Source organism: Hydra viridissima, unplaced genomic scaffold (assembly GCF_058129835.1).
Source record: "Hydra viridissima isolate aposymbiotic clone 2 unplaced genomic scaffold, HvirCarnegie_v1 scaffold_4, whole genome shotgun sequence".
In the NCBI taxonomy this organism is placed as follows: Eukaryota; Metazoa; Cnidaria; class Hydrozoa; order Anthoathecata; family Hydridae; genus Hydra; species Hydra viridissima.
This window is the reverse complement of record NW_028324303.1, coordinates 18050095-18062737: the sequence shown is the minus strand read 5'-3', so window position 1 is coordinate 18062737 and position 12643 is coordinate 18050095. Positions and strand designations below refer to the sequence as shown.

Sequence of the window (12643 nt, the reverse complement as noted above, 5' to 3'; positions counted from 1 at the left end):
AAACTTATGTGCAACCCCAATTTTTGCACATAATCCAAGCGATGAAAAAATTAAAAAACTGTCTAATAGTTAATATAATTTAGGAGAAGGAATAGTATTTGCAAATCTTTTAAAAAAAAAACATTTATCATTCCACATCCTACTATGAAACATCAATATCTGAATATCAGCTAAATGTAAAAGAATTCTATTTAAATTCTGATGTTATGTTTAATCTTGTTGATACCATAATTAATGGATTTGAAGTAGAATTCAGTGACTCATTTGAATTTGATGAAACTCAATGTTTATTTCAAAATATTTAGTTCTATCAAAAGAGAAAATAGAGACTTTGGAAAGAGCTACTTTATCACAATCTACAAGTTTATGGCTTGAAGAAAGAAAAAAACGCTTGACATCTTCAAACTTTGGTTTTGTTATTAATAGACAAAAAAGTATATTTCCTGCCTCTATTTTGAATAGAATTTTGAAAAACAATAAAACAAACTTTTGCAACAAAGCTTGTAATTGGGGTAAAATAAATGAAAATACCGCAATAAAAAAGTATGAAAATATAAAAAATGTATCAGTAACGAGATGTGGATTTATCATTAACCCAAAATGGCCGTGGCTCGGTACAAGCCCTGATGGAATTGTATTTGTAAATGAAAAAATAAGGGCTGTTGAAATCAAATGTCCTTATTCAAAAAAAGATTTAACTATAGCTGAAGCTTGCCTAGATAAAACATTTTTTCTTGCTGTTGTTGATGGTAAAACAATGCTTAAACAAAATCATGTTTATTTTTATCAATGTGAAGGTAATATATGGCATTATTAGAGGTCACAGAACTAGATTTTATAGTTTATACTGAAAAAGATGTTTTTATTGAGAGTATTAAATTTCTTAAAGGGCAATGGGAAAAAACTACTTTACCAAAATTAACTAAATTTTACTTTGAGTTTATGCAAGAAAATATATTTGCAGTTTAGATTAAATTTTTTATGTTTTTTACAAACTTTTCATTTATCTGAAACAAGTTGTGGCAAAAAGTTTGCTAAATAAAAGCAAACTATCCAAGTTTTGTTAATTTCTGGCGCCATAGACAGTTTAAATGGTGTTTGTAAAGTATGATAATTTTTTATTCGCTGTATTGCTCTTTCTACATGAATACGAACAGCAGCAATTTTTCTAGTTTCATTCTCATCTTCTAGACTGAGTTGAGCTTTTCCATTTAGAAATGGTGGTATATTTAATGAAACATTTTCTGGTAAATCATCAGCAATATCAAAACCTCTATCTGCCATTACACTGTCTCCTGGTTCAAGCAGGTTGTATATGCCACAATCTTTTAGTAATTTGTTTGACAAAAAAACGTTGTATATGCCACAATCTTTAGTAATTTGTTTGACAAAAAAACGACTACAGTATAAGTCAGAAACAAAAGTTATGGCTCCATTTGGTGCTATTCCAATTAATCCTTTTGCTGTATTTTTATGTTTATAATTAGAAAAAGTTGCAGACTGGCTTCGAAAAGATGTAGGCATTTCGATAAACAGTTCAGTGCAGTCTAAGATTACCCTTGTTGATTCATATTTTTCTTTAAAACATTTTGGCATTGTTTCTTTTACAGTTTGTTTTGTTGCCCAAATTGGTAGCATACGTATTTGAGAATGCAAAAAATCAATCCATGTCACTATGATTCTACAAACATGACTTGAGGATATGTCAAAGCGCAGTGCCACTTCTTCAACCAAAAGGCCAAGTCGAAATCTTGTTAAAACTAAAAATAATTTTGACTCTGAACTCATTATGCGTCCTCTTCCCTTTTTATTGTAATCAAAATCTGTTGTTTTTTCAATGTTTGTATTTGACCCCAAATATATAAGTTTGCTTGCAGCAGGTTCTAAGTATTCTAGTAAAACTTTAAATAAATTGTATGATTCAAAGCCAGTATGAAATTTAAAGTGGGCTTGATTATGTTTAAATCTGTCAACTGTAAATTTTAATTGATTGATAGTGTGATTTTGGTTCATAATAATATTTTTCATTTCTTTCTTTTTAGTTTTTATAATGTTCAGTTTGTCCTTTAGGATAATAATTTCTTTTTTTAACTTTTCAGGCTCGGTTTCTTCAAATGAAAAATTAACATCATTTTTTTCGTTTTCAATTTCGTCTATTTTTCTTTTATGTCCAATAGAACTATTTACTGTGATTCTTGGTTTTTTTTATCTCGTCTTTAACTTGTTTTGACAGTAAAGATAGACAGTTGTTCATATAAGTCTTTTTTCCTCCTGTAAAGTGGACTGAACAAACCCGATGAGAAGTAGAAGGAACAAAGTTTTTCCTACTAATTAAAGATAGCCATTTTTTTCTCAAATTACTTTCCTTTGGGATGATGCAAAACGATAAGTTTTTGTTTTTGAGCGAATTATTGTTGCATAATGGAACACAACAAGTTATGCCACCGCGGTATTTTGTTGTTGTTGTTGACTCAACAGTAATATTTTCTTTAATAGAATGAGTTATTAGTTTGTCACAAGATATTGTATCATTTGAAATCATTTTGAAAAGTCTTTTTAAATTAAATTACTTGACTGTTTATTTTGAAAAGCTTTAACCCTGATTTGTTTATTTTCGGTGAATACAAAGACCGTATGTAAGAGGAAAGTTATTATACGCATGCGCAGTAGAGTTTAAAATAATTTAAAATTTTAAAAATGGCTACGGATGCAAAACTTATCATTGACAACGAGTAACTTGTTTAATTTTAGATAATTAAATAGGCTTTTAACTAGTTTTTAAATGAAATTATTGTGATGATAACTTTCACCTGTACTAAGAAATGTTTTAAATAAAATACAAAACCTCTGAATGTGAATAAAATCTACTTTCAGCTAAAGCTACTTTTACTGTTTTTGTTTATAATCTTTAAACCTTTTTTAAAAAAATTTTGAGCGTATAAATTTTTAAATTTTTATTTATTCAGCAACATGAACCTTTTATCTTTTTTGCATTTTTTGCTTATATGAGGATTCAATTTTTTTTGCAGGGTTAGTATAAAATCCTAATCGTTAACTTTTTGTAAACTGTTGCTATGGTACTCTTTTCCGATGTGACTATATATATATATATATATATATATATATATATATATATATATATATATATATATATATATATATATATATATATATATATATATATATATATATATATATATATATATATAAAGAGAAATAGAGAAAGAGATTTCAAAAAGAGTATAAATATATAGGAATTGGTTGATAAATATGAATGAATTACTAGGATTTGTAAAAAAAAAACATAATTGTATATATATACCATTTTTTAAATAGTCTAATATTAGATAAAATGGAACTTCACAACAAAAATATTAAACTCCTTTGCAGAATTTGTGGACAGTTACTTGGTAAAAAGCATTATTTTACAGGAGAAATTCTTAAAGTAAAATTAGAGAAGCTGTTTCATGTTGAAATGACAGATTTGGAATTTGTCCATCCTCCAAAAATGTGTAAAAAATGTTATTGTACAATAAACAATTTCAAGAAAAACATTAACTGCCCTTTGTCTCTGTACTAAATGGAAACCTATTCTAACACGCTTTCTTCTTCCATCATTTAGTTTCTAGGCATAAATAAATAAAAATTCAATTTTATACAAATTTAATACATCAACATTTATGCGGATATTGCAAAATCTTATTTCTATTATTAGAACAATCAAACTTCCCTATAACTTTCAGATATTTACAGTTGTCATTTGCACTACACTGGGTGACATTAACCAGGGTCAAGTCGTCATTTAGTGGGCCAAAGACATTTTTTGAGCGCCACTCAAAAAAGGTTTGAAGGTTTAAGGTTCCGAAACAAGAAAGAATCCAAAAATGATAATTTAAAATCAGTGCATGTTTAGGTAAAATACCTTAACCAATATGCATGTTTAGGTAAAATAACTTAACCAATATACTGCTATGCAAACGGTTACAGAATTTTAAAAAATAAGGATTTTACCTGCTCCTACCGGAGCGCTCTTTCTATATGTTATAAATGTTACAAAGATACAAATAAAGCTAGACCTCAGTTTACATTATTATAATCTGAATATAATTTGTTAATAAATATTTTTGTGAAGAATAAGGCCACTGCCTCAAATATATATATATATATATATATATATATATATATATATATATATATATATATATATATATATATATATATTATGTATATAAATTATGTATATATACATAACATATTATGTATATATACATAAATTATGTATATATACATAATATATATATATATATATTTTATGTATATAAATTATGAATATATATATATATTATGTTATTAGCATATAACTATATTATGTTATAAAATATTATACAATATTATGTTACTAACATATAACAATATTATGCTCTCTTCTTTAAGAATATTGAGCTCTCTATTTGTCGAATACACTAACAATGTTAGTGTATTTTACAAATAGAGTGCTCAATATTCTTAAAGAAGAGAGCAGTAATAAAAAAGTCAAACATTTATCTAGTTTTTTGTTCTTTGACAGTCTGTTTAACTCCTTCAGAAGGTTTTAAAAAAAAATAGATAAGTGTTTATACTATATATATATATATATGTATATATATATATATATATATATATATATATATATATATATATATATATATATATATATATATATATATATATATATATATATATATATATATAGTAACATCGGAAAAGAGTACCATAGCAACAGGTTACAAAAGTTTAATGATTAAGATTTTCTTTTAACCCTGCAAAAAAAATTGAATCCTCATATAAGCAAAAAATACAAAAAAGATAAAAGGTTCATCTTGCTGAATAAATTTAAATTAAAAAATTTCTACGCTCAAAAATATTTTTAAAAAGGTTTAAAAATTGTAAACAAAAACACTAAAGTTGCTTTAGCTGAAAGTAGATATTATTCACATTCAGAGGTCTTGTATTTTATTTTAAAAATTTTTTCGTACAGCTGCAAGTTATTTTCAAAATAATTTCATGAAAAAATAGTTAAAAGCCTATTTAATTATCTAAAATTAAACAAGTTACTCGTTGTCAATGATAAGTTTTGCATCCGTAGCCATTTTTAAAATTTTAAATTATTTTTAACTCTACTGCGCTTGCGTATAATAACTTTCCATTTATTTCTAAAGTCTAAACGACCGTGTAACAAGTCCGCAAACTCTTCAAGATCTATCTCAATAAAATCATCCATAACTATTTCAATTTCGTTATCAATATTTTCAAGCAAAAAAGAATAATCTTCTTGATTAATAGCAAAGATTTCTGTCATACTCATTTTATCTATCGCTGCTCAGTAAAATACTTTTAATAATATTTTTATTGAATAGTCGAGACCATCTTTTTCCGACGTCGAAAAAAATAAAAATACTCCCCGGTTTCGCAATTATCACCTGTTGTTTCGCTTTTGTTATCTAAACAATACCGTAACACGCATATCTTTTTTATGAAACAATGCGTTGAACGTCCTTCTATAGACGATAATTCGTCTGACTTTTTTCCCGTGAACTTTGGGCAGTTCCCGTGAACTTTGGGAAGTCAGACTTTGGTTTTTGCGCTAATCCAATTTTTCATCTATCGGAACAAATATGTTCCTGCGGCTTTTCTTTGATCTTAATGAAATATCGTAAAGTTTCGAGGGGTTAATTAAAGGTTACGCCAAAATTTAGTTAATTAAATTGTCAGTGCTATTCAGAAGCAATATGACAAACGAAAAGGATAATTTAGAGTATGCTTTTAAAATAGTTTGTGATTTATTTTTTATTAAGTCTTTGAAGGACTACCAAAAAGAAGATTTAATAGCTCTCAACAATGGCATAGATTGTTTTGTTTGCCAACCAACAGGCTGTGAAAAACATTAATTTGAAAGTACAAAATACGGGTTTACAAAATATATTCGACGTATATTTATATTTGGCAAAATGGTTGATAATTGGTTGAAAATAGTTGATTTTTAAAACATTTATTACCCCCGTCCTTAAACCTGCGAAACGTAATTATATTTCGCCATTATTCATTTTTTTAAATAACCAAAGCTTTCTCGTCTGACTTCCCAAAGTTCACGGGAAAAAAAAGTCAGACGAATTATCGTCTATCTATTAATATGTCCTTGATATAATCAAGCTGGATTACCCGGCGCTTCGCGCGGGTTTTTCAGGGTTAGGGTTAGGAGGGGCCGCTGGTGGCCCAAACCTGGTCAAAACCACCGCTCAGGCCTACTTAGTGCCTTTGCCAAGTTTGGTATTGATTCGTCCAGAGGTGTTGACGCCTATAGATCAAACATACAATTATTAATTTTTTATACTTTTACTAGAGAAAATAAGAATGTCTGACTCATACCTCTAATATAGAAATAAAATATTAAATGCCTGTAAGAATAATAGAGAGTATTTCTTTATTTTAAGACAGCGGATTGAGTAAAACTTCCTTACTGTATTATATAACTACTATTGTACGTTTACTTAATGTACTAATATATATTTTCATTCTCGTATAAAGTACGAGAATGTAAAGTGCAAACGTAATCAAAATATAGATATATAGCATCAAGAAAATGCATGCATTAACTATCAATAAAATGTAAACCACCACAACAAAAAGATGCATAACATAAAGAGTGATCAGTTAAAACTTGAAAAATGGAACTTTATATTTTTTTAGTTGTTATCCTAAAAGAAAGAAACAAACTAAAATAAAAAAAAAAACGCAAATTTTATAAAATGAATGATTATACTTTTTACTAAAAATATTTAACTTTTTTATTTTTTGTTACATAACCCAGATAATTTATCAAGATAAAAATAAGTCAAAATCAAATAAAACCCCATAGAAAACTAAAAAATGCTTTCAAAAAAAAACTATATTGCATCTTGATTATTTATAAATTTAACTAAATGTTCAGTTATCTAAAAATATTATTTGCGATTGAACTATTAATTGTTTCTGGAATGCCACAAACTTTTTCAAGTAACGAAAACACTACTCGCAATTCGTCTGGATACTGCAGATTAAAAAAGTAAAACGTTGCCAAAAACAGCAATACCACCTCTGAAACCAGCATCTTCAACCAATAAAGCATTTAAATCCACTTTTATATACATTGCTAATCCAAGTATAGAAATCAATGCCAAAACGTGATTTAGAATATCAACAGTAGCATCAACTGTCATACTCTAGTAAAAAAAATATTGTCATTAAAAATTAATACGTCCACTCTTTTGTTTCGTCTAATCTATTTTAATTTCTACATTATGTTTGGGAAACTCCGGGGTAACTTTATGAAGTTCCTGCATTTGAATCTTTGGTTTTATAGAGACTCATTTTTTTTTTAATTCAAAATTTAGTTAAAACAGATTAGACGAGACATAAGAGCGACTGTACAAAGATTTCATAAAGCAGCAATATAAACCCTCTATTGGATAAATTAGTATAATTAAATTCAGTAATGTCTTTATTCATCCAAATAAAAGCAGAAAATAAATATAAAGTTAACTAATTTAAATTTGAACAACTTACTCTTTCATTCATATCAAAAAATCTTGGATATTGTTTCAAGAAAAGCGTGGCATTTGGTTTAAGAATTCGCGTTTCTGCCATCATGTACTATAAGCTACTGTTCTAAATGTTCGATTTAGAGCAGTAGCTTATAGTATAACTTTTACTAACATGTATTGGAATATTATATTTTGAAGCCACTTTTTTCATTTACATCAAGTTTTTTACATCAAAGAAAGTAATTCTGGTTTATAGAAAATTTAAAAAAGATCTTTAAAGTCTGCCATGAACAATTTAATTTTTAAAAACCTGTTAAATTGGATAAAAAATAAATACAAAAATTTCTTACCTAAGGAGAAGCAAGATTAATAACTGCAAAATAATTGTAACTTAATTGTAATTGTAAGAGACATTATTTTAAAGCTGAGAAAAAGGCATTTAAAGTTTTTAATTCATCACTGCGTTTGATCTTCTTAATGAAATACATTATAAACTTTCAATTTATAATGTATTTCATTTACCTTTCCAACTATTTTCACTTATTTTCAAAAGTTTGTGTTAAAGAATTTTCTGACAACTCAAACATTTGCATCATAAAGTAGATATTAAATAAATCAAAAAAAGGTTTAAACCTGTGTTACCAAATTCCTTGGGTGTAAACTATGCCACAAAGCGAACAGTGTGTTCTAGTTCGTGTTGTTTTATGTAACACAAGGCCTCATTTTCATCTTCATAAAAAAATATGACTTTTTCTTTTAGCTATAAAAAATTCCTGTTATTAATATCTTCTAACGCTCAAAAGGAAAAAAAAAAGTCAAACCAAACTTAAGCTATATTTAAATTAGAAATTCATGAAGTCGTTGCTTTGTAAAACATAAAAATGTACAAGTTTTATTTTGTTGATTTAAATGGTTAAATTTAAAAAAACATATTTTTTAAATTTAAATTTATTTTTTGTTAATCATTTAAATGTTTCAAGAACATGCTTAAATATGCTTATTTTAAAAACAAAATCTGAGCCTGCATATGCTTATAAACGTTATGGTTGTATAAAAATGAACTGTAGTGAATAATATAGTATATATATTTAATATAAAAATAATATTAAATAATAACAATAAACCATTTAAAATATTGTTACTAATACCAATAAACAGTATCAAATGACATTATACCAAAAAATATAATGTATCAATTTAAACTTATTTATATACCATGGTATATTAGTAAAATATTTTGAAATTGATATATTATATTGTACAATAAGTAGTACTATGTGTAATACGATTATATCTTACCATGAAAATACTAATAATAAATGAATTAAAAATATAAGTAAGCAAATATTTAACAGCAAGTTAAACTTCCTTTTTATCTTTTGTATATAAAAATACGAGTAGCAGCAGGATTAAAATTTAAAAACAGATTAGCAACGTCAATAACAAAACAGTTAATTAATTTTTATTTAATTTTTATTTACCTTCTTCCCTCAGTCAATGTCAATGAAGTCTCGCTTTAACATTTTTTAATATTACTTTCCAATCTTATAATTATTTTAACAAAAAAACTTACAAACTTACTTTTACTTTCATGCATTCTTTTAAACTTTTGAAGCACGTGCGAAATAAACGAAAACAACAACATAAGATGAGTTTACACGCAACGTTAATTAATATTAGCATGACGTAACAACAAAGTTCGCACAATTAAAATATATTTTAATTTCCTCATCGTGGGTCATAGTATCTTTCGCTAACCACTAATAACAGAATATGTTTTTTTTGTGTGTGTTTGTGTGTATATCATGTTTTGAATACTTTAAAAAAATCACCATTATTTTAAATAAAGTTTCATTTTTCTAAAAAAACAATTTTTTAATGAATAAAAAAGTCAAATATGCAAAATGTTCATAATCGTGAATCTCCCCCCCCCCCCCAACCTTTACAACAGAAGAATATTTGGTACCTTTACTGCGTGCAAAAATAGAATATGAGCGTGCCATTATTTTTTAATAAAATTTGGCAGGTACATAGAAAATAGACATAGAAAATTGATTCAAAAGTTAGAAAAAAAACCCATCATCCCTTCAATGTCAATTCACTTCCAGAACAGGAATGAAGTTTTCAATTGCAATCAAATCACTAAAAACGTTAGTAACTGCAAAAAAAAAACAGATTGAAATAAACTTACAACACTCTACTTTTAAAATATTATCTAAGTCAATATAAAATTCTATAAAAAAGACGAGAAAAATCCATCCTTACGATACCTACCTCGAGCACGCGGTGAAAAAATGGTCACAGATTTTAACTTTAAAATCGGTGCCGTAAATCGCAGATACGCACATACCTATTAAAAGTGATCCTATCAGAGACCCATTTTTCGATATTTTCTGAAGAAGTGAAGCGCTGTCCAATCAAATCGTTATTCATGCAATCGAACAAGTAGTAGTCAGAAGGAGCAATGTCCGGAGAATACGGCACTTCCCATCCGACATTTTCCAAATTGTTTTTGACAGGTTTTGCGACATGTGGTCGAGCGTTATCATGCTGAAAAATGAGTTTATCATGTCTGTTACCCCAATCTGGTCGTTTTATGACCAGAGCTTGCTTCAAATGCAGTAATTGTCGTCGATAACGTTCTCCATTAATAGTTTCACCAGGTGTCAGAAGCTCATGGTACATCACACCTTTCATATCCCACCATATACACAGCATAACCTTTGCACAGTGAATATTCCGTTTGGGTTGTGATGGACCTGGTTCACCTGGCTTTACCCAGGCCTTTTTTCGTTTAGGATTCTCGTAATAAATCCATTTCTCATCACCAGTAACGATTCGATGCAAAAATCCCTTTCTTTTCTGTCTTTCAAGCAGCAATTCACAAATGGTCTTTCTTCTTTCCACGTCTCTGTCTTTCAATTCATGTGGAACCCAATGAGACATTTTTTGAATCATACCCATGGCTTTGAGGCGTCTGGAAACTGTTGATTGTTCAACTCCTAACAATTTTGCAAGGTCCTCTTGCGTTTGACAAGAATCCTGATCGAGCAATGCTACCAATTCTGCATCTTCAAATTTTTTCGGCTGTCCTGGTCGCTCTTGGTCTTCCGAACAAAAATCACCACTTTTAAACCGTGCAAACCACTTCTGACACGTTCGCTCAGCTAGAGCATGGTCACCATAAACTTCAACCAAAATACGATGACTTTCGGTAGCACTTTTCTTCATGTTAAAGTAATGAAGAAGAATCCCCCGCAAAAACACTTTATCAGGAACAAAAATCAACATTATCAGTTAAATTAAAAATAGTGTTGTTTACGCTTAAATCAAATGATTTATAATGAAAATGATGCGCAATAACAGTGATCTTCGCACGCATGCGTGGCTAAACGAAACGCTGAGACAATAAGCTAGTTTCGTAATCCCTTGTCAAACCGCACGAATTAATTCCTAGATCAAATAGCAGTACATAGATTAAGCTATGTTGCACTATAAACAAGTACAGTTTAACAGTGTCAGAATAGTAACCCTTGAATTTGAGGTAATCTATTTCACATCCTAAAAATAGTGTTACTAAGACAATGAAAAATCTGAATATAAGATTTTGATTAATACTAAGATTTTCAGCTAAATGTTCATATTCTGCAAAAGCCAAATTTAAAGCATAACCGTAATTGTTTGTTCTAGAATTACTACATTTGGGGAAGTCAACTATAAGTCTTTTTTTGTTCATAACGTCAGTCTGACTCTTCTTGTTACTTTTTTAAATGTAGTGTGCTAAATCATCTCAAAAAATTGAATTCAGGTATAGAGAGTAGAGAGACCATATTTGAATTTTTTGTGAGTATATTCTTTATTCAAGATATCAAGGCAATTCGTGTTTTTTTAAAAAACACCATACATAAAACAACATTAGGATAAGTTAGTTGCTCCAGGTAATATAGTTTAAATCTTCCCATCAATAGTCCAATAATGCACTTCACTTCAGTTTGAGACTTACAAATATCTAGCAAAATCATACTCAAGCATTCTATCTCACTTTTGATATGCTGATCTTCTTAAAGCACAGACTCCTCGGATTCCTTCTTGAATGCAAATGATGACTTCTGAATTATCCAAATTGACACCTTTATATTGCTGTTGTGAAATCCCGTAAATTTGAATTGGACTACGAAAGTCATGAATAATATTCCTCACTTTTTAAATCACTGTTCATATCAGGCTCTGACGAAACTTGTTTATGTATGCTTTGGCCAGTAGCAATATCAAAGTCAGCCTTACATGTGAGATTCATTAATTTATTACTTTGTTTCTCATAATTAAGTTCTTTAGCACAGGTTTTTGAATTGCTCAAAAGCTCCCCTTCAAATCATTTGATAGGAAGATTTTGTCAAATGAGCATCATTTATTAATGTCATAACTTCGTCAGCTAAATATTCACTTGCTTTATCTTTTTTTATTTATTTGAAATATTTCAATAATAACAATCAGTATTTTTTTTCTTTTTTTTTTTCGGTGTTAAAAACGAGTATATAAAAGGACCTTTAATATTCGGTATTAAAATCGGATCTATCACCTAATTACCCGTACAAAAAGTTCAAGCTGCGCAAAGAAATTTGACAAAAAATGGTTTGATTAAACCAGGGTCGAGATTTAAGAGTTTCAACTTAAAAAGAAAACTTTATTTGAAATTGATTAGACAATTTCAAGGGACAAAAGGAAACTGTTTGTGATAATAAAAGTTCCAGTTAACCGGTATTCGAGTTACAGGGTTTCCCAGTACTTTTGTACTGCTAAAAATCAGTGATGTTATAGAAATACGAATTTTTATATTTATCAATTTGTTTTATAAATTCATCAAATAAATTAGTTGTTTTTAAAACCTATTTTAAAGTTCTTCATAGCTTGATGATAAAAAGAAGTAATATAAAGCTTTGCTGTATAAATACTTTTTTAGCTATCGTACATATACCTCAGAATGAAGTGAAACTTACCTTTCACTCACTTCATACTTATTTTGAATTTAATTTCAAATGGAAAGTCTATCATTGAAATGAAGTTCTATGATTAAAACATGTGAG

General features: G+C 28.1%; 1 pseudogene; it reads right to left on the bottom strand.

Moving 5' to 3' along the window:
- Positions 1-999: 999 nt before the first annotated feature.
- LOC149890242 (uncharacterized) lies at positions 1000-2612 on the bottom strand (annotated as a pseudogene).
- Between the last annotated feature and the right edge of the window lie 10031 nt (positions 2613-12643).